At 40.9% G+C, this 27,291-nt stretch overlaps 21 non-coding genes across 21 annotated transcripts; all 21 read left to right on the forward strand.

Moving 5' to 3' along the window:
- Positions 1-259: 259 nt before the first annotated feature.
- TRNAT-AGU (transfer RNA threonine (anticodon AGU)) lies at positions 260-333 on the forward strand. Its single transcript has one exon. It is a non-coding gene; the product is annotated as a tRNA-Thr (tRNA).
- Positions 334-1,100: 767 nt separating this feature from the next.
- Positions 1,101-1,174, forward strand: TRNAT-AGU (transfer RNA threonine (anticodon AGU)). The gene has a single exon. It is a non-coding gene; the product is annotated as a tRNA-Thr (tRNA).
- A 767-nt stretch (positions 1,175-1,941) lies between these two features.
- TRNAT-AGU (transfer RNA threonine (anticodon AGU)) lies at positions 1,942-2,015 on the forward strand. The gene has a single exon. It is a non-coding gene; the product is annotated as a tRNA-Thr (tRNA).
- Positions 2,016-3,623: 1,608 nt separating this feature from the next.
- On the forward strand, positions 3,624-3,697 carry TRNAT-AGU (transfer RNA threonine (anticodon AGU)). Its single transcript has one exon. It is a non-coding gene; the product is annotated as a tRNA-Thr (tRNA).
- A 767-nt stretch (positions 3,698-4,464) lies between these two features.
- TRNAT-AGU (transfer RNA threonine (anticodon AGU)) lies at positions 4,465-4,538 on the forward strand. Its single transcript has one exon. It is a non-coding gene; the product is annotated as a tRNA-Thr (tRNA).
- Positions 4,539-6,146: 1,608 nt separating this feature from the next.
- On the forward strand, positions 6,147-6,220 carry TRNAT-AGU (transfer RNA threonine (anticodon AGU)). Its single transcript has one exon. It is a non-coding gene; the product is annotated as a tRNA-Thr (tRNA).
- Positions 6,221-6,987: 767 nt separating this feature from the next.
- On the forward strand, positions 6,988-7,061 carry TRNAT-AGU (transfer RNA threonine (anticodon AGU)). The gene has a single exon. It is a non-coding gene; the product is annotated as a tRNA-Thr (tRNA).
- Positions 7,062-7,828: 767 nt separating this feature from the next.
- On the forward strand, positions 7,829-7,902 carry TRNAT-AGU (transfer RNA threonine (anticodon AGU)). The gene has a single exon. It is a non-coding gene; the product is annotated as a tRNA-Thr (tRNA).
- Positions 7,903-8,669: 767 nt separating this feature from the next.
- On the forward strand, positions 8,670-8,743 carry TRNAT-AGU (transfer RNA threonine (anticodon AGU)). Its single transcript has one exon. It is a non-coding gene; the product is annotated as a tRNA-Thr (tRNA).
- A 767-nt stretch (positions 8,744-9,510) lies between these two features.
- Positions 9,511-9,584, forward strand: TRNAT-AGU (transfer RNA threonine (anticodon AGU)). Its single transcript has one exon. It is a non-coding gene; the product is annotated as a tRNA-Thr (tRNA).
- A 767-nt stretch (positions 9,585-10,351) lies between these two features.
- TRNAT-AGU (transfer RNA threonine (anticodon AGU)) lies at positions 10,352-10,425 on the forward strand. The gene has a single exon. It is a non-coding gene; the product is annotated as a tRNA-Thr (tRNA).
- A 1,606-nt stretch (positions 10,426-12,031) lies between these two features.
- TRNAT-AGU (transfer RNA threonine (anticodon AGU)) lies at positions 12,032-12,105 on the forward strand. The gene has a single exon. It is a non-coding gene; the product is annotated as a tRNA-Thr (tRNA).
- Positions 12,106-14,552: 2,447 nt separating this feature from the next.
- TRNAT-AGU (transfer RNA threonine (anticodon AGU)) lies at positions 14,553-14,626 on the forward strand. The gene has a single exon. It is a non-coding gene; the product is annotated as a tRNA-Thr (tRNA).
- A 1,609-nt stretch (positions 14,627-16,235) lies between these two features.
- On the forward strand, positions 16,236-16,309 carry TRNAT-AGU (transfer RNA threonine (anticodon AGU)). The gene has a single exon. It is a non-coding gene; the product is annotated as a tRNA-Thr (tRNA).
- A 767-nt stretch (positions 16,310-17,076) lies between these two features.
- TRNAT-AGU (transfer RNA threonine (anticodon AGU)) lies at positions 17,077-17,150 on the forward strand. Its single transcript has one exon. It is a non-coding gene; the product is annotated as a tRNA-Thr (tRNA).
- Positions 17,151-17,917: 767 nt separating this feature from the next.
- Positions 17,918-17,991, forward strand: TRNAT-AGU (transfer RNA threonine (anticodon AGU)). Its single transcript has one exon. It is a non-coding gene; the product is annotated as a tRNA-Thr (tRNA).
- A 767-nt stretch (positions 17,992-18,758) lies between these two features.
- On the forward strand, positions 18,759-18,832 carry TRNAT-AGU (transfer RNA threonine (anticodon AGU)). The gene has a single exon. It is a non-coding gene; the product is annotated as a tRNA-Thr (tRNA).
- A 767-nt stretch (positions 18,833-19,599) lies between these two features.
- On the forward strand, positions 19,600-19,673 carry TRNAT-AGU (transfer RNA threonine (anticodon AGU)). The gene has a single exon. It is a non-coding gene; the product is annotated as a tRNA-Thr (tRNA).
- Positions 19,674-20,440: 767 nt separating this feature from the next.
- On the forward strand, positions 20,441-20,514 carry TRNAT-AGU (transfer RNA threonine (anticodon AGU)). Its single transcript has one exon. It is a non-coding gene; the product is annotated as a tRNA-Thr (tRNA).
- A 1,606-nt stretch (positions 20,515-22,120) lies between these two features.
- Positions 22,121-22,194, forward strand: TRNAT-AGU (transfer RNA threonine (anticodon AGU)). The gene has a single exon. It is a non-coding gene; the product is annotated as a tRNA-Thr (tRNA).
- A 3,285-nt stretch (positions 22,195-25,479) lies between these two features.
- On the forward strand, positions 25,480-25,553 carry TRNAT-AGU (transfer RNA threonine (anticodon AGU)). The gene has a single exon. It is a non-coding gene; the product is annotated as a tRNA-Thr (tRNA).
- Positions 25,554-27,291: the final 1,738 nt, after the last annotated feature.

A 27,291-nucleotide genomic window follows, 5' to 3' on the forward strand; every position in this document is an offset into this window, starting at 1 on the left:
GGATTTGAATGTTTTGCCACATTCATGAGTGCAAACTTGCCCCCCAGTAAAGACGAACATGTGCTCCTCAATGCACACACTGGGCAATGCAGTCCACTCTAAATCGACGATTAATGACATGCTCGTTTTGTGCAATGGAGTTTCAGTCAATTGGAAAACATTTTGAAAAGTTATATTGCAACAGAAGCCCAGCCTTAAAAAAGTGGATTTCACTTCTGATTGATTACATGAGGAAGGAAAGGAGACCAGATGCAAAAAAGGTGCTGTGGCTTAGTTGGTTAAAGCGCCTGTCTAGTAAACAGGAGATCCTGAGTTCGAATCTCAGCAGCGCCTGTCTGCTTTTTTTTCGACCAATCTGTCTCCCCAATATTAAAACTTTGTACAAAGATTGCTATTTCATGCTATTTAGAAGCACAGTCAGGCTTGAAATGTTGGCAAAGCATCCAAGAACTCTGGACTCCACTACCTTAGAGTCATATTGCCCAAGGTTGCGATGCCATCAGAAATAGCACATATTAGAATGAGCAATTCATATTTCCTGCTTAATTTTTTGTAAAAGAAGCAAAGGTACGCCTGAACAGGGACTTGAACCCTGGACCCTCAGATTAAAAGTCTGATGCTCTACCGACTGAGCTATCCAGGCAGATGGATCACTGCCATTTGAAACTTGATTTTCACTCTACAGCACCTCCATACATGGCTACCTCACTGGTCAATAAAGGAAATGAATTACTAGTGCATTACACACATTTTGACACTGGAGACATAACTTTTTTCAGTCATTCCGTATCCAGATATAGAGATTTGCAGCATCTAGGACTTTAATGTTCACCCACTTACGGATTTGAATGTTTTGCCACATTCATGAGTGCAAACTTGCTCCCCAGTAAAGACGAACATGTGCTCCTCAATGCACACACTGGGCAATGCAGTCCTCTCTAAATCGACGATTAATGACATGCTCGTTTTGTGCAATGGAGTTTCAGTCAATTGGAAAACATTTTGTAAAGTTATATTGCAACAGAAGCCCAGCCTTAAAAAAAGTGGATTTCACTTCTAAATGATTACATGAGGAAGGACAGGAGATCAGATGCAAAAGAGGTGCTGTGGCTTAGTTGGTTAAAGCGCCTGTCTAGTAAACAGGAGATCCTGAGTTCGAATCTCAGCAGCGCCTGTCTGCTTTTTTTTCGACCAATCTGTCTCCCCAATATTAAAACTTTGTACAAAGATTGTTATTTCATGCTATTTAGAAGCACAGTCAGGCTTGAAATGTTGGCAAAGCATCCAAGAACTCTGGACTCCACTACCTTAGAGTCATATTGCCCAAGGTTGCGATGCCATCAGAAATAGCACATATTAGAATGAGCAATTCATATTTCCTGCTTAATTTTTTGTAAAAGAAGCAAAGGTACGCCTGAACAGGGACTTGAACCCTGGACCCTCAGATTAAAAGTCTGATGCTCTACCGACTGAGCTATCCAGGCACAGGGATCACGGCCCATTTGAAACTTGATTTTCACTCTACAGCACCTCCATACATGGCTACCTCACTGGTCATTAAAGGAAATGAATTACTAGTGCATTACACACATTTTGACACTGGAGACATAACTTTTTTCATTCATTCCGTATCCAGATATAGAGATTTGCAGCATCTAGGACTTTAATGTTCACCCACTTAGGGATTTGAATGTTTTGCCACATTCATGAGTGCAAACTTGCTCCCCAGTAAAGACGAACATGTGCTCCTCAATGCACACAATGGGCAATGCAGTCCACTCTAAATCGACGATTAATGACATGCTCGTTTTGTGCAATGGAGTTTCAGTCAATTGGAAAACATTTTGAAAAGTTATATTGCAACAGAAGCCCAGCCTTAAAAAAGTGGATTTCACTTCTAAATGATTACATGAGGAAGGAAAGGAGACCAGATGCAAAAAAGGTGCTGTGGCTTAGTTGGTTAAAGCGCCTGTCTAGTAAACAGGAGATCCTGAGTTCGAATCTCAGCAGCGCCTGTCTGCTTTTTTTTCGACCAATCTGTCTCCCCAATATTAAAACTTTGTACAAAGATTGCTATTTCATGCTATTTAGAAGCACAGTCAGGCTTGAAATGTTGGCAAAGCATCCAAGAACTCTGGACTCCACTACCTTAGAGTTATATTGCCCAAGGTTGCGATGCCATCAGAAATAGCACATATTAGAATGAGCAATTCATATTTCCTGCTTAATTTTTTGTAAAAGAAGCAAAGGTACGCCTGAACAGGAACTTGAACCCTGGACCCTCAGATTAAAAGTCTGATGCTCTACCGACTGAGCTATCCAGGCACAGGGATCACTGCCCATTTGAAACTTGATTTTCACTCTACAGCACCTCCATACATGGCTACCTCACTGGTCAATAAAGGAAATGAATTACTAGTGTATTACACACATTTTGACACTGGAGACATAACTTTTTTCAGTCATTCCGTATCCAGATATAGAGATTTGCAGCATCTAGGACTTTAATGTTCACCCACTTACGGATTTGAATGTTTTGCCACATTCATGAGTGCAAACTAGCTCCCCAGTAGAGACGAACATGTGCTCCTCAATGCACACACTGGGCAATGCAGTCCACTCTAAATCGACGATTAATGACATGCTCGTTTTGTGCAATGGAGTTTCAGTCAATTGGAAAACATTTTGAAAAGTTATATTGCAACAGAAGCCCAGCCTTAAAAAAGTGGATTTCACTTCTAAATGATTACATGAGGAAGGAAAGGAGACCAGATGCAAAAAAGGTGCTGTGGCTTAGTTGGTTAAAGCGCCTGTCTAGTAAACAGGAGATCCTGAGTTTGAATCTCAGCAGCGCCTGTCTGCTTTTTTTTCGACCAATCTGTCTCCCCAATATTAAAACTTTGTACAAAGATTGCTATTTCATGCTATTTAGAAGCACAGTCAGGCTTGAAATGTTGGCAAAGCATCCAAGAACTCTGGACTCCACTACCTTAGAGTCATATTGCCCAAGGTTGCGATGCCATCAGAAATAGCACATATTAGAATGAGCAATTCATATTTCCTGCTTAATTTTTTGTAAAAGAAGCAAAGGTACGCCTGAACAGGGACTTGAACCCTGGACCCTCAGATTAAAAGTCTGATGCTCTACCGACTGAGCTATCCAGGCACAGGGATCACTGCCCATTTGAAACTTGATTTTCACTCTACAGCACCTCCATACATGGCTACCTCACTGGTCAATAAAGGAAATGAATTACTAGTGCATTACACACATTTTGACACTGGAGACATAACTTTTTTCAGTCATTCCGTATCCAGATATAGAGATTTGCAGCATCTAGGACTTTAATGTTCACCCACTTACGGATTTGAATGTTTTGCCACATTCATGAGTGCAAACTTGCTCCCCAGTAAAGACGAACATGTGCTCCTCAATGCACACACTGGGCAATGCAGTCCACTCTAAATCGACGATTAATGACATGCTCGTTTTGTGCAATGGAGTTTCAGTCAATTGGAAAACATTTTGAAAAGTTATATTGCAACAGAAGCCCAGCCTTAAAAAAGTGGATTTCACTTCTAAATGATTACATGAGGAAGGAAAGGAGACCAGATGCAAAAAAGGTGCTGTGGCTTAGTTGGTTAAAGCGCCTGTCTAGTAAACAGGAGATCCTGAGTTCGAATCTCAGCAGCGCCTGTCTGCTTTTTTTTCGACCAATCTGTCTCCCCAATATTAAAACTTTGTACAAAGATTGCTATTTCATGCTATTTAGAAGCACAGTCAGGCTTGAAATGTTGGCAAAGCATCCAAGAACTCTGGACTCCACTACCTTAGAGTCATATTGCCCAAGGTTGCGATGCCATCAGAAATAGCACATATTAGAATGAGCAATTCATATTTCCTGCTTAATTTTTTGTAAAAGAAGCAAAGGTACGCCTGAACAGGGACTTGAACCCTGGACCCTCAGATTAAAAGTCTGATGCTCTACCGACTGAGCTATCCAGGCACAAGGATCACTGCCCATTTGAAACTTGATTTTCACTCTACAGCACCTCCATACATGGCTACCTCACTGGTCAATAAAGGAAATGAATTACTAGTGCATTACACACATTTTGACACTTGAGACATAACTTTTTTCAGTCATTCCGTATCCAGATATAGAGATTTGCAGCATCTAGGACTTTAATGTTCACCCACTTACGGATTTGAATGTTTTGCCACATTAATGAGTGCAAACTTGCTCCCCAGTAAAGACGAACATGTGCTCCTCAATGCACACACTGGGCAATGCAGTCCACTCTAAATCGACGATTAATGACATGCTCGTTTTGTGCAATGGAGTTTCAGTCAATTGGAAAACATTTTGAAAAGTTATATTGCAACAGAAGCCCAGCCTTAAAAAAGTGGATTTGACTTCTAAATGATTACATGAGGAAGGAAAGGAAACCAGATGCAAAAAAGGTGCTGTGGCTTAGTTGGTTAAAGCGCCTGTCTAGTAAACAGGAGATCCTGAGTTCGAATCTCAGCAGCGCCTGTCTGCTTTTTTTCGACCAATCTGTCTCCCCAATATTAAAACTTTGTACAAAGATTGCTATTTCATGCTATTTAGAAGCACAGTCAGGCTTAATATGTTGGCAAAGCATCCAAGAACTCTGGACTCCACTACCTTAGAGTCATATTGCCCAAGGTTGCGATGCCATCAGAAATAGCACATATTAGAATGAGCAATTCATATTTCCTGCTTAATTTTTTGTAAAAGAAGCAAAGGTACGCCTGAACAGGGACTTGAACCCTGGACCCTCAGATTAAAAGTCTGATGCTCTACCGACTGAGCTATCCAGGCACAAGGATCGCTGCCCATTTGAAACTTGATTTTCACTCTACAGCACCTCCATACATGGCTACCTCACTGGTCAATAAAGGAAATGAATTACTAGTGCATTACACACATTTTGACACTGGAGACATAACTTTTTTCAGTCATTCCGTATCCAGATATAGAGATTTGCAGCATCTAGGACTTTAATGTTCACCCACTTACGGATTTGAATGTTTTGCCACATTCATGAGTGCAAAATTGCTCCCCAGTAAAGGCGAACATGTGCTCCTCAATACACACACTGGGCAATGCAGTCCACTCTAAATCAACGATTAATGACATGCTCGTTTTGTGCAATGGAGTTTCAGTCAATTGGAAAACATTTTGTAAAGTTATATTGCAACAGAAGCCCAGCCTTAAAAAAAGTGGATTTCACTTCTAAATGATTACATGAGGAAGGACAGGAGATCAGATGCAAAAGAGGTGCTGTGGCTTAGTTGGTTAAAGCGCCTGTCTAGTAAACTGGAGATCCTGAGTTCGAACCTCAGCAGCGCCTGTCTGCTTTTTTTTCGACCAATCTGTCTCCCCAATATTAAAACTTTGTACAAAGATTGTTATTTCATGCTATTTAGAAGCACAGTCAGGCTTGAAATGTTGGCAAAGCATCCAAGAATTCTGGACTCCACTACCTTAGAGTCATATTGCCCAAGGTTGCTATGCCATCAGAAATAGCACATATTAGAATGAGCAATTCATATTTCCTGCTAAATTTTTTGTAAAAGAAGCAAAGGTACGCCTGAACAGGGACTTGAACCCTGGACCCTCAGATTAAAAGTCCGATGCTCTACCGACTGAGCTATCCAGGCACAAGGATCACTGCCCATTTGAAACTTGATTTTCACTCTACAGCACCTCCATACATGGCTACCTCACTGGTCAATAAAGGAAATGAATTACTAGTGCATTACACACATTTTGACACTGGAGACATAACTTTTTTCAGTCATTCCGTATCCAGATATAGAGATTTGCAGCATCTAGGACTTTAATGTTCACCCACTTACGGATTTGAATGTTTTGCCACATTCATGAGTGCAAACTTGCCCCCCAGTAAAGACGAACATGTGCTCCTCAATGCACACACTGGGCAATGCAGTCCACTCTAAATCGACGATTAATGACATGCTCGTTTTGTGCAATGGAGTTTCAGTCAATTGGAAAACATTTTGAAAAGTTATATTGCAACAGAAGCCCAGCCTTAAAAAAGTGGATTTCACTTCTGATTGATTACATGAGGAAGGAAAGGAGACCAGATGCAAAAAAGGTGCTGTGGCTTAGTTGGTTAAAGCGCCTGTCTAGTAAACAGGAGATCCTGAGTTCGAATCTCAGCAGCGCCTGTCTGCTTTTTTTTCGACCAATCTGTCTCCCCAATATTAAAACTTTGTACAAAGATTGCTATTTCATGCTATTTAGAAGCACAGTCAGGCTTGAAATGTTGGCAAAGCATCCAAGAACTCTGGACTCCACTACCTTAGAGTCATAGTGCCCAAGGTTGCGATGCCATCAGAAATAGCACATATTAGAATGAGCAATTCATATTTCCTGCTTAATTTTTTGTAAAAGAAGCAAAGGTACGCCTGAACAGGGACTTGAACCCTGGACCCTCAGATTAAAAGTCTGATGCTCTACCGACTGAGCTATCCAGGCAGATGGATCACTGCCATTTGAAACTTGATTTTCACTCTACAGCACCTCCATACATGGCTACCTCACTGGTCAATAAAGGAAATGAATTACTAGTGCATTACACACATTTTGACACTGGAGACATAACTTTTTTCAGTCATTCCGTATCCAGATATAGAGATTTGCAGCATCTAGGACTTTAATGTTCACCCACTTACGGATTTGAATGTTTTGCCACATTCATGAGTGCAAACTTGCTCCCCAGTAAAGACGAACATGTGCTCCTCAATGCACACACTGGGCAATGCAGTCCTCTCTAAATCGACGATTAATGACATGCTCGTTTTGTGCAATGGAGTTTCAGTCAATTGGAAAACATTTTGTAAAGTTATATTGCAACAGAAGCCCAGCCTTAAAAAAAGTGGATTTCACTTCTAAATGATTACATGAGGAAGGACAGGAGATCAGATGCAAAAGAGGTGCTGTGGCTTAGTTGGTTAAAGCGCCTGTCTAGTAAACAGGAGATCCTGAGTTCGAATCTCAGCAGCGCCTGTCTGCTTTTTTTTCGACCAATCTGTCTCCCCAATATTAAAACTTTGTACAAAGATTGTTATTTCATGCTATTTAGAAGCACAGTCAGGCTTGAAATGTTGGCAAAGCATCCAAGAACTCTGGACTCCACTACCTTAGAGTCATATTGCCCAAGGTTGCGATGCCATCAGAAATAGCACATATTAGAATGAGCAATTCATATTTCCTGCTTAATTTTTTGTAAAAGAAGCAAAGGTACGCCTGAACAGGGACTTGAACCCTGGACCCTCAGATTAAAAGTCTGATGCTCTACCGACTGAGCTATCCAGGCACAGGGATCACGGCCCATTTGAAACTTGATTTTCACTCTACAGCACCTCCATACATGGCTACCTCACTGGTCATTAAAGGAAATGAATTACTAGTGCATTACACACATTTTGACACTGGAGACATAACTTTTTTCAGTCATTCCGTATCCAGATATAGAGATTTGCAGCATCTAGGACTTTAATGTTCACCCACTTAGGGATTTGAATGTTTTGCCACATTCATGAGTGCAAACTTGCTCCCCAGTAAAGACGAACATGTGCTCCTCAATGCACACAATGGGCAATGCAGTCCACTCTAAATCGACGATTAATGACATGCTCGTTTTGTGCAATGGAGTTTCAGTCAATTGGAAAACATTTTGAAAAGTTATATTGCAACAGAAGCCCAGCCTTAAAAAAGTGGATTTCACTTCTAAATGATTACATGAGGAAGGAAAGGAGACCAGATGCAAAAAAGGTGCTGTGGCTTAGTTGGTTAAAGCGCCTGTCTAGTAAACAGGAGATCCTGAGTTCGAATCTCAGCAGCGCCTGTCTGCTTTTTTTTCGACCAATCTGTCTCCCCAATATTAAAACTTTGTACAAAGATTGCTATTTCATGCTATTTAGAAGCACAGTCAGGCTTGAAATGTTGGCAAAGCATCCAAGAACTCTGGACTCCACTACCTTAGAGTTATATTGCCCAAGGTTGCGATGCCATCAGAAATAGCACATATTAGAATGAGCAATTCATATTTCCTGCTTAATTTTTTGTAAAAGAAGCAAAGGTACGCCTGAACAGGAACTTGAACCCTGGACCCTCAGATTAAAAGTCTGATGCTCTACCGACTGAGCTATCCAGGCACAGGGATCACTGCCCATTTGAAACTTGATTTTCACTCTACAGCACCTCCATACATGGCTACCTCACTGGTCAATAAAGGAAATGAATTACTAGTGCATTACACACATTTTGACACTGGAGACATAACTTTTTTCAGTCATTCCGTATCCAGATATAGAGATTTGCAGCATCTAGGACTTTAATGTTCACCCACTTACGGATTTGAATGTTTTGCCACATTCATGAGTGCAAACTAGCTCCCCAGTAGAGACGAACATGTGCTCCTCAATGCACACACTGGGCAATGCAGTCCACTCTAAATCGACGATTAATGACATGCTCGTTTTGTGCAATGGAGTTTCAGTCAATTGGAAAACATTTTGAAAAGTTATATTGCAACAGAAGCCCAGCCTTAAAAAAGTGGATTTCACTTCTAAATGATTACATGAGGAAGGAAAGGAGACCAGATGCAAAAAAGGTGCTGTGGCTTAGTTGGTTAAAGCGCCTGTCTAGTAAACAGGAGATCCTGAGTTCGAATCTCAGCAGCGCCTGTCTGCTTTTTTTTCGACCAATCTGTCTCCCCAATATTAAAACTTTGTACAAAGATTGCTATTTCATGCTATTTAGAAGCACAGTCAGGCTTGAAATGTTGGCAAAGCATCCAAGAACTCTGGACTCCACTACCTTAGAGTCATATTGCCCAAGGTTGCGATGCCATCAGAAATAGCACATATTAGAATGAGCAATTCATATTTCCTGCTTAATTTTTTGTAAAAGAAGCAAAGGTACGCCTGAACAGGGACTTGAACCCTGGACCCTCAGATTAAAAGTCTGATGCTCTACCGACTGAGCTATCCAGGCACAGGGATCACTGCCCATTTGAAACTTGATTTTCACTCTACAGCACCTCCATACATGGCTACCTCACTGGTCAATAAAGGAAATGAATTACTAGTGCATTACACACATTTTGACACTGGAGACATAACTTTTTTCAGTCATTCCGTATCCAGATATAGAGATTTGCAGCATCTAGGACTTTAATGTTCACCCACTTACGGATTTGAATGTTTTGCCACATTCATGAGTGCAAACTTGCTCCCCAGTAAAGACGAACATGTGCTCCTCAATGCACACACTGGGCAATGCAGTCCACTCTAAATCGACGATTAATGACATGCTCGTTTTGTGCAATGGAGTTTCAGTCAATTGGAAAACATTTTGAAAAGTTATATTGCAACAGAAGCCCAGCCTTAAAAAAGTGGATTTCACTTCTAAATGATTACATGAGGAAGGAAAGGAGACCAGATGCAAAAAAGGTGCTGTGGCTTAGTTGGTTAAAGCGCCTGTCTAGTAAACAGGAGATCCTGAGTTCGAATCTCAGCAGCGCCTGTCTGCTTTTTTTTCGACCAATCTGTCTCCCCAATATTAAAACTTTGTACAAAGATTGCTATTTCATGCTATTTAGAAGCACAGTCAGGCTTGAAATGTTGGCAAAGCATCCAAGAACTCTGGACTCCACTACCTTAGAGTCATATTGCCCAAGGTTGCGATGCCATCAGAAATAGCACATATTAGAATGAGCAATTCATATTTCCTGCTTAATTTTTTGTAAAAGAAGCAAAGGTACGCCTGAACAGGGACTTGAACCCTGGACCCTCAGATTAAAAGTCTGATGCTCTACCGACTGAGCTATCCAGGCACAAGGATCACTGCCCATTTGAAACTTGATTTTCACTCTACAGCACCTCCATACATGGCTACCTCACTGGTCAATAAAGGAAATGAATTACTAGTGCATTACACACATTTTGACACTGGAGACATAACTTTTTTCAGTCATTCCGTATCCAGATATAGAGATTTGCAGCATCTAGGACTTTAATGTTCACCCACTTACGGATTTGAATGTTTTGCCACATTAATGAGTGCAAACTTGCTCCCCAGTAAAGACGAACATGTGCTCCTCAATGCACACACTGGGCAATGCAGTCCACTCTAAATCGACGATTAATGACATGCTCGTTTTGTGCAATGGAGTTTCAGTCAATTGGAAAACATTTTGAAAAGTTATATTGCAACAGAAGCCCAGCCTTAAAAAAGTGGATTTGACTTCTAAATGATTACATGAGGAAGGAAAGGAAACCAGATGCAAAAAAGGTGCTGTGGCTTAGTTGGTTAAAGCGCCTGTCTAGTAAACAGGAGATCCTGAGTTCGAATCTCAGCAGCGCCTGTCTGCTTTTTTTCGACCAATCTGTCTCCCCAATATTAAAACTTTGTACAAAGATTGCTATTTCATGCTATTTAGAAGCACAGTCAGGCTTAATATGTTGGCAAAGCATCCAAGAACTCTGGACTCCACTACCTTAGAGTCATATTGCCCAAGGTTGCGATGCCATCAGAAATAGCACATATTAGAATGAGCAATTCATATTTCCTGCTTAATTTTTTGTAAAAGAAGCAAAGGTACGCCTGAACAGGGACTTGAACCCTGGACCCTCAGATTAAAAGTCTGATGCTCTACCGACTGAGCTATCCAGGCAGATGGATCACTGCCATTTGAAACTTGATTTTCACTCTACAGCACCTCCATACATGGCTACCTCACTGGTCAATAAAGGAAATGAATTACTAGTGCATTACACACATTTTGACACTGGAGACATAACTTTTTTCAGTCATTCCGTATCCAGATATAGAGATTTGCAGCATCTAGGACTTTAATGTTCACCCACTTACGGATTTGAATGTTTTGCCACATTAATGAGTGCAAACTTGCTCCCCAGTAAAGACGAACATGTGCTCCTCAATGCACACACTGGGCAATGCAGTCCACTCTAAATCGACGATTAATGACATGCTCGTTTTGTGCAATGGAGTTTCAGTCAATTGGAAAACATTTTGAAAAGTTATATTGCAACAGAAGCCCAGCCTTAAAAAAGTGGATTTCACTTCTAAATGATTACATGAGGAAGGAAAGGAGACCAGATGCAAAAAAGGTGCTGTGGCTTAGTTGGTTAAAGCCCCTGTCTAGTAAACAGGAGATCCTGAGTTCGAATCTCAGCAGCGCCTGTCTGCTTTTTTTTCGACCAATCTGTCTCCCCAATATTAAAACTTTGTACAAAGATTGCTGTTTCATGCTATTTAGAAGCAAAGTCAGGCTTGAAATGTTGGCAAAGCATCCAAGAACTCTGGACTCCACTACCTTAGAGTCATATTGCCCAAGGTTGCGATGCCATCAGAAATAGCACATATTAGAATGAGCAATTCATATTTCCTGCTTAATTTTTTGTAAAAGAAGCAAAGGTACGCCTGAACAGGGACTTGAACCCTGGACCCTCAGATTAAAAGTATGATGCTCTACCGACTGAGCTATCCAGGCACAAGGATCACTGCCCATTTGAAACTTGATTTTCACTCTACAGCACCTCCATACATGGCTACCTCACTGGTCAATAAAGGAAATGAATTACTAGTGCATTACACACATTTTGACACTGGAGACATAACTTTTTTCAGTCATTCCGTATCCAGATATAGAGATTTGCAGCATCTAAGAATTTAATGTTCACCCACTTACGGATTTGAATGTTTTGCCACATTAATGAGTGCAAACTTGCTCCCCAGTAAAGACGAACATGTGCTCCTCAATGCACACACTGGGCAATGCAGTCCACTCTAAATCGACGATTAATGACATGCTCGTTTTGTGCAATGGAGTTTCAGTCAATTGGAAAACATTTTGAAAAGTTATATTGCAACAGAAGCCCAGCCTTAAAAAAGTGGATTTGACTTCTAAATGATTACATGAGGAAGGAAAGGAAACCAGATGCAAAAAAGGTGCTGTGGCTTAGTTGGTTAAAGCGCCTGTCTAGTAAACAGGAGATCCTGAGTTCGAATCTCAGCAGCGCCTGTCTGCTTTTTTTCGACCAATCTGTCTCCCCAATATTAAAACTTTGTACAAAGATTGCTATTTCATGCTATTTAGAAGCACAGTCAGGCTTAATATGTTGGCAAAGCATCCAAGAACTCTGGACTCCACTACCTTAGAGTCATATTGCCCAAGGTTGCGATGCCATCAGAAATAGCACATATTAGAATGAGCAATTCATATTTCCTGCTTAATTTTTTGTAAAAGAAGCAAAGGTACGCCTGAACAGGGACTTGAACCCTGGACCCTCAGATTAAAAGTCTGATGCTCTACCGACTGAGCTATCCAGGCAGATGGATCACTGCCATTTGAAACTTGATTTTCACTCTACAGCACCTCCATACATGGCTACCTCACTGGTCAATAAAGGAAATGAATTACTAGTGCATTACACACATTTTGACACTGGAGACATAACTTTTTTCAGTCATTCCGTATCCAGATATAGAGATTTGCAGCATCTAGGACTTTAATGTTCACCCACTTACGGATTTGAATGTTTTGCCACATTAATGAGTGCAAACTTGCTCCCCAGTAAAGACGAACATGTGCTCCTCAATGCACACACTGGGCAATGCAGTCCACTCTAAATCGACGATTAATGACATGCTCGTTTTGTGCAATGGAGTTTCAGTCAATTGGAAAACATTTTGAAAAGTTATATTGCAACAGAAGCCCAGCCTTAAAAAAGTGGATTTCACTTCTAAATGATTACATGAGGAAGGAAAGGAGACCAGATGCAAAAAAGGTGCTGTGGCTTAGTTGGTTAAAGCCCCTGTCTAGTAAACAGGAGATCCTGAGTTCGAATCTCAGCAGCGCCTGTCTGCTTTTTTTTCGACCAATCTGTCTCCCCAATATTAAAACTTTGTACAAAGATTGCTGTTTCATGCTATTTAGAAGCAAAGTCAGGCTTGAAATGTTGGCAAAGCATCCAAGAACTCTGGACTCCACTACCTTAGAGTCATATTGCCCAAGGTTGCGATGCCATCAGAAATAGCACATATTAGAATGAGCAATTCATATTTCCTGCTTAATTTTTTGTAAAAGAAGCAAAGGTACGCCTGAACAGGGACTTGAACCCTGGACCCTCAGATTAAAAGTATGATGCTCTACCGACTGAGCTATCCAAGCACAAGGATCACTGCCCATTTGAAACTTGATTTTCACTCTACAGCACCTCCATACATGGCTACCTCACTGGTCAATAAAGGAAATGAATTACTAGTGCATTACACACATTTTGACACTGGAGACATAACTTTTTTCAGTCATTCCGTATCCAGATATAGAGATTTGCAGCATCTAAGAATTTAATGTTCACCCACTTACGGATTTGAATGTTTTGCCACATTAATGAGTGCAAACTTGCTCCCCAGTAAAGACGAACATGTGCTCCTCAATGCACACACTGGGCAATGCAGTCCACTCTAAATCGACGATTAATGACATGCTCGTTTTGTGCAATGGAGTTTCAGTCAATTGGAAAACATTTTGAAAAGTTATATTGCAACAGAAGCCCAGCCTTAAAAAAGTGGATTTCACTTCTAAATGATTACATGAGGAAGGAAAGGAGACCAGATGCAAAAAAGGTGCTGTGGCTTAGTTGGTTAAAGCCCCTGTCTAGTAAACAGGAGATCCTGAGTTCGAATCTCAGCAGCGCCTGTCTGCTTTTTTTTCGACCAATCTGTCTCCCCAATATTAAAACTTTGTACAAAGATTGCTGTTTCATGCTATTTAGAAGCAAAGTCAGGCTTGAAATGTTGGCAAAGCATCCAAGAACTCTGGACTCCACTACCTTAGAGTCATATTGCCCAAGGTTGCGATGCCATCAGAAATAGCACATATTAGAATGAGCAATTCATATTTCCTGCTAAATTTTTTGTAAAAGAAGCAAAGATACGCCTGAACAGGGACTTGAACCCTGGACCCTCAGATTAAAAGTCTGATGCTCTACCGACTGAGCTATCCAGGCACAAGGATCACTGCCCATTTGAAACTTGATTTTCACTCTACAGCACCTCCATACATGGCTACCTCACTGGTCAATAAAGGAAATGAATTACTAGTGCATTACACACATTTTGACACTGGAGACATAACTTTTTTCAGTCATTCCGTATCCAGATATAGAGATTTGCAGCATCTAGGACTTTAATGTTCACCCACTTACGGATTTGAATGTTTTGCCACATTCATGAGTGCAAACTTGCTCCCCAGTAAAGACGAACATGTGCTCCTCAATGCACACACTGGGCAATGCAGTCCACTCTAAATCGACGATTAATGACATGCTCGTTTTGTGCAATGGAGTTTCAGTCAATTGGAAAACATTTTGAAAAGTTATATTGCAACAGAAGCCCAGCCTTAAAAAAGTGGATTTCACTTCTAAATGATTACATGAGGAAGGAAAGGAGACCAGATGCAAAAAAGGTGCTGTGGCTTAGTTGGTTAAAGCGCCTGTCTAGTAAACAGGAGATCCTGAGTTCGAATCTCAGCAGCGCCTGTCTGCTTTTTTTTCGACCAATCTGTCTCCCCAATATTAAAACTTTGTACAAAGATTGCTATTTCATGCTATTTAGAAGCACAGTCAGGCTTGAAATGTTGGCAAAGCATCCAAGAACTCTGGACTCCACTACCTTAGAATCATATTGCCCAAGGTTGCGATGCCATCAGAAATAGCACATATTAGAATGAGCAATTCATATTTCCTGCTTAATTTTTTGTAAAAGAAGCAAAGGTACGCCTGAACAGGGACTTGAACCCTGGACCCTCAGATTAAAAGTCTGATGCTCTACCGACTGAGCTATCCAGGCACAAGGATCGCTGCCCATTTGAAACTTGATTTTCACTCTACAGCACCTCCATACATGGCTACCTCACTGGTCAATAAAGGAAATGAATTACTAGTGCATTACACACATTTTGACACTGGAGACATAACTTTTTTCAGTCATTCCGTATCCAGATATAGAGATTTGCAGCATCTAGGACTTTAATGTTCACCCACTTACGGATTTGAATGTTTTTCCACATTCATGAGTGCAAAATTGCTCCCCAGTAAAGGCGAACATGTGCTCCTCAATACACACACTGGGCAATGCAGTCCACTCTAAATCAACGATTAATGACATGCTCGTTTTGTGCAATGGAGTTTCAGTCAATTGGAAAACATTTTGTAAAGTTATATTGCAACAGAAGCCCAGCCTTAAAAAAAGTGGATTTCACTTCTAAATGATTACATGAGGAAGGACAGGAGATCAGATGCAAAAGAGGTGCTGTGGCTTAGTTGGTTAAAGCGCCTGTCTAGTAAACTGGAGATCCTGAGTTCGAACCTCAGCAGCGCCTGTCTGCTTTTTTTTCGACCAATCTGTCTCCCCAATATTAAAACTTTGTACAAAGATTGTTATTTCATGCTATTTAGAAGCACAGTCAGGCTTGAAATGTTGGCAAAGCATCCAAGAATTCTGGACTCCACTACCTTAGAGTCATATTGCCCAAGGTTGCTATGCCATCAGAAATAGCACATATTAGAATGAGCAATTCATATTTCCTGCTAAATTTTTTGTAAAAGAAGCAAAGGTATGCCTGAACAGGGACTTGAACCCTGGACCCTCAGATTAAAAGTCCGATGCTCTACCGACTGAGCTATCCAGGCACAAGGATCACTGCCCATTTGAAACTTGATTTTCACTCTACAGCACCTCCATACATGGCTACCTCACTGGTCAATAAAGGAAATGAATTACTAGTGCATTACACACATTTTGACACTGGAGACATAACTTTTTTCAGTCATTCCGTATCCAGATATAGAGATTTGCAGCATCTAGGACTTTAATGTTCACCCACTTACGGATTTGAATGTTTTGCCACATTCATGAGTGCAAACTTGCCCCCCAGTAAAGACGAACATGTGCTCCTCAATGCACACACTGGGCAATGCAGTCCACTCTAAATCGACGATTAATGACATGCTCGTTTTGTGCAATGGAGTTTCAGTCAATTGGAAAACATTTTGAAAAGTTATATTGCAACAGAAGCCCAGCCTTAAAAAAGTGGATTTCACTTCTGATTGATTACATGAGGAAGGAAAGGAGACCAGATGCAAAAAAGGTGCTGTGGCTTAGTTGGTTAAAGCGCCTGTCTAGTAAACAGGAGATCCTGAGTTCGAATCTCAGCAGCGCCTGTCTGCTTTTTTTTCGACCAATCTGTCTCCCCAATATTAAAACTTTGTACAAAGATTGCTATTTCATGCTATTTAGAAGCACAGTCAGGCTTGAAATGTTGGCAAAGCATCCAAGAACTCTGGACTCCACTACCTTAGAGTCATATTGCCCAAGGTTGCGATGCCATCAGAAATAGCACATATTAGAATGAGCAATTCATATTTCCTGCTTAATTTTTTGTAAAAGAAGCAAAGGTACGCCTGAACAGGGACTTGAACCCTGGACCCTCAGATTAAAAGTCTGATGCTCTACCGACTGAGCTATCCAGGCAGATGGATCACTGCCATTTGAAACTTGATTTTCACTCTACAGCACCTCCATACATGGCTACCTCACTGGTCAATAAAGGAAATGAATTACTAGTGCATTACACACATTTTGACACTGGAGACATAACTTTTTTCAGTCATTCCGTATCCAGATATAGAGATTTGCAGCATCTAGGACTTTAATGTTCACCCACTTACGGATTTGAATGTTTTGCCACATTCATGAGTGCAAACTTGCTCCCCAGTAAAGACGAACATGTGCTCCTCAATGCACACACTGGGCAATGCAGTCCTCTCTAAATCGACGATTAATGACATGCTCGTTTTGTGCAATGGAGTTTCAGTCAATTGGAAAACATTTTGTAAAGTTATATTGCAACAGAAGCCCAGCCTTAAAAAAAGTGGATTTCACTTCTAAATGATTACATGAGGAAGGACAGGAGATCAGATGCAAAAGAGGTGCTGTGGCTTAGTTGGTTAAAGCGCCTGTCTAGTAAACAGGAGATCCTGAGTTCGAATCTCAGCAGCGCCTGTCTGCTTTTTTTTCGACCAATCTGTCTCCCCAATATTAAAACTTTGTACAAAGATTGTTATTTCATGCTATTTAGAAGCACAGTCAGGCTTGAAATGTTGGCAAAGCATCCAAGAACTCTGGACTCCACTACCTTAGAGTCATATTGCCCAAGGTTGCGATGCCATCAGAAATAGCACATATTAGAATGAGCAATTCATATTTCCTGCTTAATTTTTTGTAAAAGAAGCAAAGGTACGCCTGAACAGGGACTTGAACCCTGGACCCTCAGATTAAAAGTCTGATGCTCTACCGACTGAGCTATCCAGGCACAGGGATCACGGCCCATTTGAAACTTGATTTTCACTCTACAGCACCTCCATACATGGCTACCTCACTGGTCATTAAAGGAAATGAATTACTAGTGCATTACACACATTTTGACACTGGAGACATAACTTTTTTCATTCATTCCGTATCCAGATATAGAGATTTGCAGCATCTAGGACTTTAATGTTCACCCACTTAGGGATTTGAATGTTTTGCCACATTCATGAGTGCAAACTTGCTCCCCAGTAAAGACGAACATGTGCTCCTCAATGCACACAATGGGCAATGCAGTCCACTCTAAATCGACGATTAATGACATGCTCGTTTTGTGCAATGGAGTTTCAGTCAATTGGAAAACATTTTGAAAAGTTATATTGCAACAGAAGCCCAGCCTTAAAAAAGTGGATTTCACTTCTAAATGATTACATGAGGAAGGAAAGGAGACCAGATGCAAAAAAGGTGCTGTGGCTTAGTTGGTTAAAGCGCCTGTCTAGTAAACAGGAGATCCTGAGTTCGAATCTCAGCAGCGCCTGTCTGCTTTTTTTTCGACCAATCTGTCTCCCCAATATTAAAACTTTGTACAAAGATTGCTATTTCATGCTATTTAGAAGCACAGTCAGGCTTGAAATGTTGGCAAAGCATCCAAGAACTCTGGACTCCACTACCTTAGAGTTATATTGCCCAAGGTTGCGATGCCATCAGAAATAGCACATATTAGAATGAGCAATTCATATTTCCTGCTTAATTTTTTGTAAAAGAAGCAAAGGTACGCCTGAACAGGAACTTGAACCCTGGACCCTCAGATTAAAAGTCTGATGCTCTACCGACTGAGCTATCCAGACACAGGGATCACTGCCCATTTGAAACTTGATTTTCACTCTACAGCACCTCCATACATGGCTACCTCACTGGTCAATAAAGGAAATGAATTACTAGTGTATTACACACATTTTGACACTGGAGACATAACTTTTTTCAGTCATTCCGTATCCAGATATAGAGATTTGCAGCATCTAGGACTTTAATGTTCACCCACTTACGGATTTGAATGTTTTGCCACATTCATGAGTGCAAACTAGCTCCCCAGTAGAGACGAACATGTGCTCCTCAATGCACACACTGGGCAATGCAGTCCACTCTAAATCGACGATTAATGACATGCTCGTTTTGTGCAATGGAGTTTCAGTCAATTGGAAAACATTTTGAAAAGTTATATTGCAACAGAAGCCCAGCCTTAAAAAAGTGGATTTCACTTCTAAATGATTACATGAGGAAGGAAAGGAGACCAGATGCAAAAAAGGTGCTGTGGCTTAGTTGGTTAAAGCGCCTGTCTAGTAAACAGGAGATCCTGAGTTCGAATCTCAGCAGCGCCTGTCTGCTTTTTTTTCGACCAATCTGTCTCCCCAATATTAAAACTTTGTACAAAGATTGCTATTTCATGCTATTTAGAAGCACAGTCAGGCTTGAAATGTTGGCAAAGCATCCAAGAACTCTGGACTCCACTACCTTAGAGTCATATTGCCCAAGGTTGCGATGCCATCAGAAATAGCACATATTAGAATGAGCAATTCATATTTCCTGCTTAATTTTTTGTAAAAGAAGCAAAGGTACGCCTGAACAGGGACTTGAACCCTGGACCCTCAGATTAAAAGTCTGATGCTCTACCGACTGAGCTATCCAGGCACAGGGATCACTGCCCATTTGAAACTTGATTTTCACTCTACAGCACCTCCATACATGGCTACCTCACTGGTCAATAAAGGAAATGAATTACTAGTGCATTACACACATTTTGACACTGGAGACATAACTTTTTTCAGTCATTCCGTATCCAGATATAGAGATTTGCAGCATCTAGGACTTTAATGTTCACCCACTTACGGATTTGAATGTTTTGCCACATTCATGAGTGCAAACTTGCTCCCCAGTAAAGACGAACATGTGCTCCTCAATGCACACACTGGGCAATGCAGTCCACTCTAAATCGACGATTAATGACATGCTCGTTTTGTGCAATGGAGTTTCAGTCAATTGGAAAACATTTTGAAAAGTTATATTGCAACAGAAGCCCAGCCTTAAAAAAGTGGATTTCACTTCTAAATGATTACATGAGGAAGGAAAGGAGACCAGATGCAAAAAAGGTGCTGTGGCTTAGTTGGTTAAAGCGCCTGTCTAGTAAACAGGAGATCCTGAGTTCGAATCTCAGCAGCGCCTGTCTGCTTTTTTTTCGACCAATCTGTCTCCCCAATATTAAAACTTTGTACAAAGATTGCTATTTCATGCTATTTAGAAGCACAGTCAGGCTTGAAATGTTGGCAAAGCATCCAAGAACTCTGGACTCCACTACCTTAGAGTCATATTGCCCAAGGTTGCGATGCCATCAGAAATAGCACATATTAGAATGAGCAATTCATATTTCCTGCTTAATTTTTTGTAAAAGAAGCAAAGGTACGCCTGAACAGGGACTTGAACCCTGGACCCTCAGATTAAAAGTCTGATGCTCTACCGACTGAGCTATCCAGGCACAAGGATCACTGCCCATTTGAAACTTGATTTTCACTCTACAGCACCTCCATACATGGCTACCTCACTGGTCAATAAAGGAAATGAATTACTAGTGCATTACACACATTTTGACACTTGAGACATAACTTTTTTCAGTCATTCCGTATCCAGATATAGAGATTTGCAGCATCTAGGACTTTAATGTTCACCCACTTACGGATTTGAATGTTTTGCCACATTAATGAGTGCAAACTTGCTCCCCAGTAAAGACGAACATGTGCTCCTCAATGCACACACTGGGCAATGCAGTCCACTCTAAATCGACGATTAATGACATGCTCGTTTTGTGCAATGGAGTTTCAGTCAATTGGAAAACATTTTGAAAAGTTATATTGCAACAGAAGCCCAGCCTTAAAAAAGTGGATTTGACTTCTAAATGATTACATGAGGAAGGAAAGGAAACCAGATGCAAAAAAGGTGCTGTGGCTTAGTTGGTTAAAGCGCCTGTCTAGTAAACAGGAGATCCTGAGTTCGAATCTCAGCAGCGCCTGTCTGCTTTTTTTCGACCAATCTGTCTCCCCAATATTAAAACTTTGTACAAAGATTGCTATTTCATGCTATTTAGAAGCACAGTCAGGCTTAATATGTTGGCAAAGCATCCAAGAACTCTGGACTCCACTACCTTAGAGTCATATTGCCCAAGGTTGCGATGCCATCAGAAATAGCACATATTAGAATGAGCAATTCATATTTCCTGCTTAATTTTTTGTAAAAGAAGCAAAGGTACGCCTGAACAGGGACTTGAACCCTGGACCCTCAGATTAAAAGTCTGATGCTCTACCGACTGAGCTATCCAGGCAGATGGATCACTGCCATTTGAAACTTGATTTTCACTCTACAGCACCTCCATACATGGCTACCTCACTGGTCAATAAAGGAAATGAATTACTAGTGCATTACACACATTTTGACACTGGAGACATAACTTTTTTCAGTCATTCCGTATCCAGATATAGAGATTTGCAGCATCTAGGACTTTAATGTTCACCCACTTACGGATTTGAATGTTTTGCCACATTAATGAGTGCAAACTTGCTCCCCAGTAAAGACGAACATGTGCTCCTCAATGCACACACTGGGCAATGCAGTCCACTCTAAATCGACGATTAATGACATGCTCGTTTTGTGCAATGGAGTTTCAGTCAATTGGAAAACATTTTGAAAAGTTATATTGCAACAGAAGCCCAGCCTTAAAAAAGTGGATTTCACTTCTAAATGATTACATGAGGAAGGAAAGGAGACCAGATGCAAAAAAGGTGCTGTGGCTTAGTTGGTTAAAGCCCCTGTCTAGTAAACAGGAGATCCTGAGTTCGAATCTCAGCAGCGCCTGTCTGCTTTTTTTTCGACCAATCTGTCTCCCCAATATTAAAACTTTGTACAAAGATTGCTGTTTCATGCTATTTAGAAGCAAAGTCAGGCTTGAAATGTTGGCAAAGCATCCAAGAACTCTGGACTCCACTACCTTAGAGTCATATTGCCCAAGGTTGCGATGCCATCAGAAATAGCACATATTAGAATGAGCAATTCATATTTCCTGCTTAATTTTTTGTAAAAGAAGCAAAGGTACGCCTGAACAGGGACTTGAACCCTGGACCCTCAGATTAAAAGTATGATGCTCTACCGACTGAGCTATCCAGGCACAAGGATCACTGCCCATTTGAAACTTGATTTTCACTCTACAGCACCTCCATACATGGCTACCTCACTGGTCAATAAAGGAAATGAATTACTAGTGCATTACACACATTTTGACACTGGAGACATAACTTTTTTCAGTCATTCCGTATCCAGATATAGAGATTTGCAGCATCTAAGAATTTAATGTTCACCCACTTACGGATTTGAATGTTTTGCCACATTAATGAGTGCAAACTTGCTCCCCAGTAAAGACGAACATGTGCTCCTCAATGCACACACTGGGCAATGCAGTCCACTCTAAATCGACGATTAATGACATGCTCGTTTTGTGCAATGGAGTTTCAGTCAATTGGAAAACATTTTGAAAAGTTATATTGCAACAGAAGCCCAGCCTTTAAAAAGTGGATTTCACTTCTAAATGATTACATGAGGAAGGAAAGGAGACCAGATGCAAAAAAGGTGCTGTGGCTTAGTTGGTTAAAGCGCCTGTCTAGTAAACAGGAGATCCTGAGTTCGAATCTCAGCAGCGCCTGTCTGCTTTTTTTCGACCAATCTGTCTCCCCAATATTAAAACTTTGTACAAAGATTGCTATTTCATGCTATTTAGAAGCACAGTCAGGCTTAATATGTTGGCAAAGCATCCAAGAACTCTGGACTCCACTACCTTAGAGTCATATTGCCCAAGGTTGCGATGCCATCAGAAATAGCACATATTAGAATGAGCAATTCATATTTCCTGCTTAATTTTTTGTAAAAGAAGCAAAGGTACGCCTGAACAGGGACTTGAACCCTGGACCCTCAGATTAAAAGTCTGATGGTCTACCGACTGAGCTATCCAGGTAGATGGATCACTGCCATTTGAAACTTGATTTTCACTCTACAGCACCTCCATACATGGCTACCTCACTGGTCAATAAAGGAAATGAATTACTAGTGCATTACACACATTTTGACACTGGAGACATAACTTTTTTCAGTCATTCCGTATCCAGATATAGAGATTTGCAGCATCTAGGACTTTAATGTTCACCCACTTACGGATTTGAATGTTTTGCCACATTCATGAGTGCAAACTTGCTCCCCAGTAAAGACGAACATGTGCTCCTCAATGCACACACTGGGCAATGCAGTCCACTCTAAATCGACGATTAATGACATGCTCGTTTTGTGCAATGGAGTTTCAGTGAATTGGAAAACATTTTGTAAAGTTATATTGCAACAGAAGCCCAGCCTTAAAAAAAGTGGATTTCACTTCTAAATGATTACATGAGGAAGGACAGGAGATCAGATGCAAAAGAGGTGCTGTGGCTTAGTTGGTTAAATCGCCTGTCGAGTAAACAGGAGATCCTGAGTTCGAATCTCAGCAGCGCCTGTCTGCTTTTTTTTCGACCAATCTGTCTCCCCAATATTAAAACTTTGTACAAAGATTATTTCATGCTATTTAGAAGCACAGTCAGGCTTGAAACGTTGGCAAAGCATCCAAGAATTCTGGACTCCACTACATTAGAGTCATATTGCCCAAGGTTGCGATGCCATCAGAAATAGCACATATTAGAATGAGCAATTCATATTTCCTGCTAAATTTTTTGTAAAAGAAGCAAAGATACACCTGAACAGGGACTTGAACCCTGGACCCTCAGATTAAAAGTCTGATGCTCTACCAACTGAGCTATCCAGGCACAGGGATCACTGCCCATTTGAAACTTGATTTTCACTCTACAGCACCTCCATACATGGCTACCTCACTGGTCAATAAAGGAAAAGAATTACTAGTGCATTACACACATTTTGACACTGGAGACATAACTTTTTTCAGTCATTCCGTATCCAGATATAGAGATTTGCAGCATCTAGGACTTTAATGTTCACCCACTTACGGATTTGAATGTTTTGCCACATTAATGAGTGCAAACTTGCTCCCCAGTAAAGACGAACATGTGCTCCTCAATGCACACACTGGGCAATGCAGTCCACTCTAAATCGACGATTAATGACATGCTCGTTTTGTGCAATGGAGTTTCAGTCAATTGGAAAACATTTTGAAAAGTTATATTGCAACAGAAGCCCAGCCTTAAAAAAGTTGATTTCACTTCTAAATGATTACATGAGGAAGGAAAGGAGACCAGATGCAAAAAAGGTGCTGTGGCTTAGTTGGTTAAAGCGCCTGCCTAGTAAACAGGAGATCCTGAGTTCGAATCTCAGCAGCGCCTGTCTGCTTTTTTTCGACCAATCTGTCTCCCCAATATTAAAACTTTGTACAAAGATTGCTATTTCATGCTATTTAGAAGCACAGTCAGGCTTGATATGTTGGCAAAGCATCCAAGAACTCTGGACTCCACTACCTTAGAGTCATATTGCCCAAGGTTGCGATGCCATCAGAAATAGCACATATTAGAATGAGCAATTCATATTTCCTGCTTAATTTTTTGTAAAAGAAGCAAAGGTACGCCTGAACAGGGACTTGAACCCTGGACCCTCAGATTAAAAGTCTGATGCTCTACCGACTGAGCTATCCAGGCACAAGGATCACTGCCCATTTGAAACTTGATTTTCACTCTACAGCACCTCCATACATGGCTACCTCACTGGTCAATAAAGGAAATGAATTACTAGTGCATTACACACATTTTGACACTGGAGACATAACTTTTTTCAGTCATTCCGTATCCAGATATAGAGATTTGCAGCATCTAGGACTTTAATGTTCACCCACTTACGGATTTGAATATTTTGCCACATTCATGAGTGCAAACTTGCTCCCCAGTAAAGACGAACATGTGCTCCTCAATGCACACACTGGGCAATGCAGTCCACTCTAAATCGACGATTAATGACATGCTCGTTTTGTGCAATGGCGTTTCAGTCAATTGGAAAACATTTTGAAAAGTTATATTGCAACAGAAGCCCAGCCTTAAAAAAGTGGATTTCACTTCTAAATGATTACATGAGGAAGGAAAGGAGACCAGATGCAAAAAAGGTGCTGTGGCTTAGTTGGTTAAAGCGCCTGTCTAGTAAATAGGAGATCCTGAGTTCGAATCTCAGCAGCGCCTGTCTGCTTTTTTTTCGACCAATCTGTCTCCCCAATATTAAAACTTTGTACAAAGATTGCTATTTCATGCTATTTAGAAGCACAGTCAGGCTTGAAATGTTGGCAAAGCATCCAAGAACTCTGGACTCCACTACCTTAGAGTCATATTGCCCAAGGTTGCGATGCCATCAGAAATAGCACATATTAGAATGAGCAATTCATATTTCCTGCTTAATTTTTTGTAAAAGAAGCAAAGGTACGCCTGAACAGGGACTTGAACCCTGGACCCTCAGATTAAAAGTCTGATGCTCTACCGACTGAGCTATCCAGGCAGATGGATCACTGCCATTTGAAACTTGATTTTCACTCTACAGCACCTCCATGCATGGCTACCTCACTGGTCAATAAAGGAAATGAATTACTAGTGCATTACACACATTTTGACACTGGAGACATAACTTTTTTCAGTCATTCCGTATCCAGATATAGAGATTTGCAGCATCTAGGACTTTAATGTTCACCCACTTACGGATTTGAATGTTTTGCCACATTCATGAGTGCAAACTTGCTCCCCAGTAAAGACGAACATGTGCTCCTCAATGCACACACTGGGCAATGCAGTCCTCTCTAAATCGACGATTAATGACATGCTCGTTTTGTGCAATGGAGTTTCAGTCAATTGGAAAACATTTTGTAAAGTTATATTGCAACAGAAGCCCAGCCTTAAAAAAAGTGGATTTCACTTCTAAATGATTACATGAGGAAGGACAGGAGATCAGATGCAAAAGAGGTGCTGTGGCTTAGTTGGTTAAAGCGCCTGTCTAGTAAACAGGAGATCCTGAGTTCGAATCTCAGCAGCGCCTGTCTGCTTTTTTTTCGACCAATCTGTCTCCCCAATATTAAAACTTTGTACAAAGATTGTTATTTCATGCTATTTAGAAGCACAGTCAGGCTTGAAACGTTGGCAAAGCATCCAAGAATTCTGGACTCCACTACCTTAGAGTCATATTGCCCAAGGTTGCGATGCCATCAGAAATAGCACATATTAGAATGAGCAATTCATATTTCCTGCTAAATTTTTTGTAAAAGAAGCAAAGATACACCTGAACAGGGACTTGAACCCTGGACCCTCAGATTAAAAGTCTGATGCTCTACCGACTGAGCTATCCAGGCACAGGGATCACTGCCCATTTGAAACTTGATTTTCACTCTACAGCACCTCCATACATGGCTACCTCACTGGTCAATAAAGGAAATGAATTACTAGTGCATTACACACATTTTGACACTGGAGACATAACTTTTTTCAGTCATTCCGTATCCAGATATAGAGATTTGCAGCATCTAGGACTTTAATGTTCACCCATTTACGGATTTGAATGTTTTGCCACATTAATGAGTGCAAACTTGCTCCCCAGTAAAGACGAACATGTGCTCCTCAATGCACACACTGGGCAATGCAGTCCACTCTAAATCGACGATTAATGACATGCTCGTTTTGTGCAATGGAGTTTCAGTCAATTGGAAAACATTTTGAAAAGTTATATTGCAACAGAAGCCCAGCCTTAAAAAAGTGGATTTCACTTTTTAATGATTACATGAGGAAGGAAAGGAGACCAGATGCAAAAAAGGTGCTGTGGCTTAGTTGGTTAAAGCGCCTGTCTAGTAAACAGGAGATCCTGAGTTCGAATCTCAGCAGTGCCTGTCTGCTTTTTTTCGACCAATCTGTCTCCCCAATATTAAAACTTTGTACAAAGATTGCTATTTCATGCAATTTAGAAGCACAGTCAGGCTTGATATGTTGGCAAAGCATCCAAGAACTCTGGACTCCACTACCTTAGAGTCATATTGCCCAAGGTTGCGATGCCATCAGAAATAGCACATATTAGAATGAGCAATTCATATTTCCTGCTTAATTTTTTGTAAAAGAAGCAAAGGTACGCCTGAACAGGGACTTGAACCCTGGACCCTCAGATTAAAAGTCTGATGCTCTACCGACTGAGCTATCCAGGCACAAGGATCACTGCCCATTTGAAACTTGATTTTCACTCTACAGCACCTCCATACATGGCTACCTCACTGGTCAATAAAGGAAATGAATTACTAGTGCATTACACACATTTTGACACTGGAGACATAACTTTTTTCAGTCATTCCGTATCCAGATATAGAGATTTGCAGCATCTAGGACTTTAATGTTCACCCACTTACGGATTTGAATATTTTGCCACATTCATGAGTGCAAACTTGCTCCCCAGTAAAGACGAACATGTGCTCCTCAATGCACACACTGGGCAATGCAGTCCACTCTAAATCGACGATTAATGACATGCTCGTTTTGTGCAATGGAGTTTCAGTCAATTGGAAAACATTTTGAAAAGTTATATTGCAACAGAAGCCCAGCCTTAAAAAAGTGGATTTCACTTCTAAATGATTACATGAGGAAGGAAAGGAGACCAGATGCAAAAAAGGTGCTGTGGCTTAGTTGATTAAAGCGCCTGTCTAGTAAACAGGAGATCCTGAGTTCGAATCTCAGCAGCGCCTGTCTGCTTTTTTTTCGACCAATCTGTCTCCCCAATATTAAAACTTTGTACAAAGATT

The sequence above is a fragment of the Ambystoma mexicanum genome, unplaced genomic scaffold (assembly GCF_040938575.1).
Source record: "Ambystoma mexicanum isolate Mex_15411 unplaced genomic scaffold, UKY_AmexF1_1 Mex_scaf1, whole genome shotgun sequence".
Taxonomy (NCBI): domain Eukaryota; kingdom Metazoa; phylum Chordata; class Amphibia; order Caudata; family Ambystomatidae; genus Ambystoma; species Ambystoma mexicanum.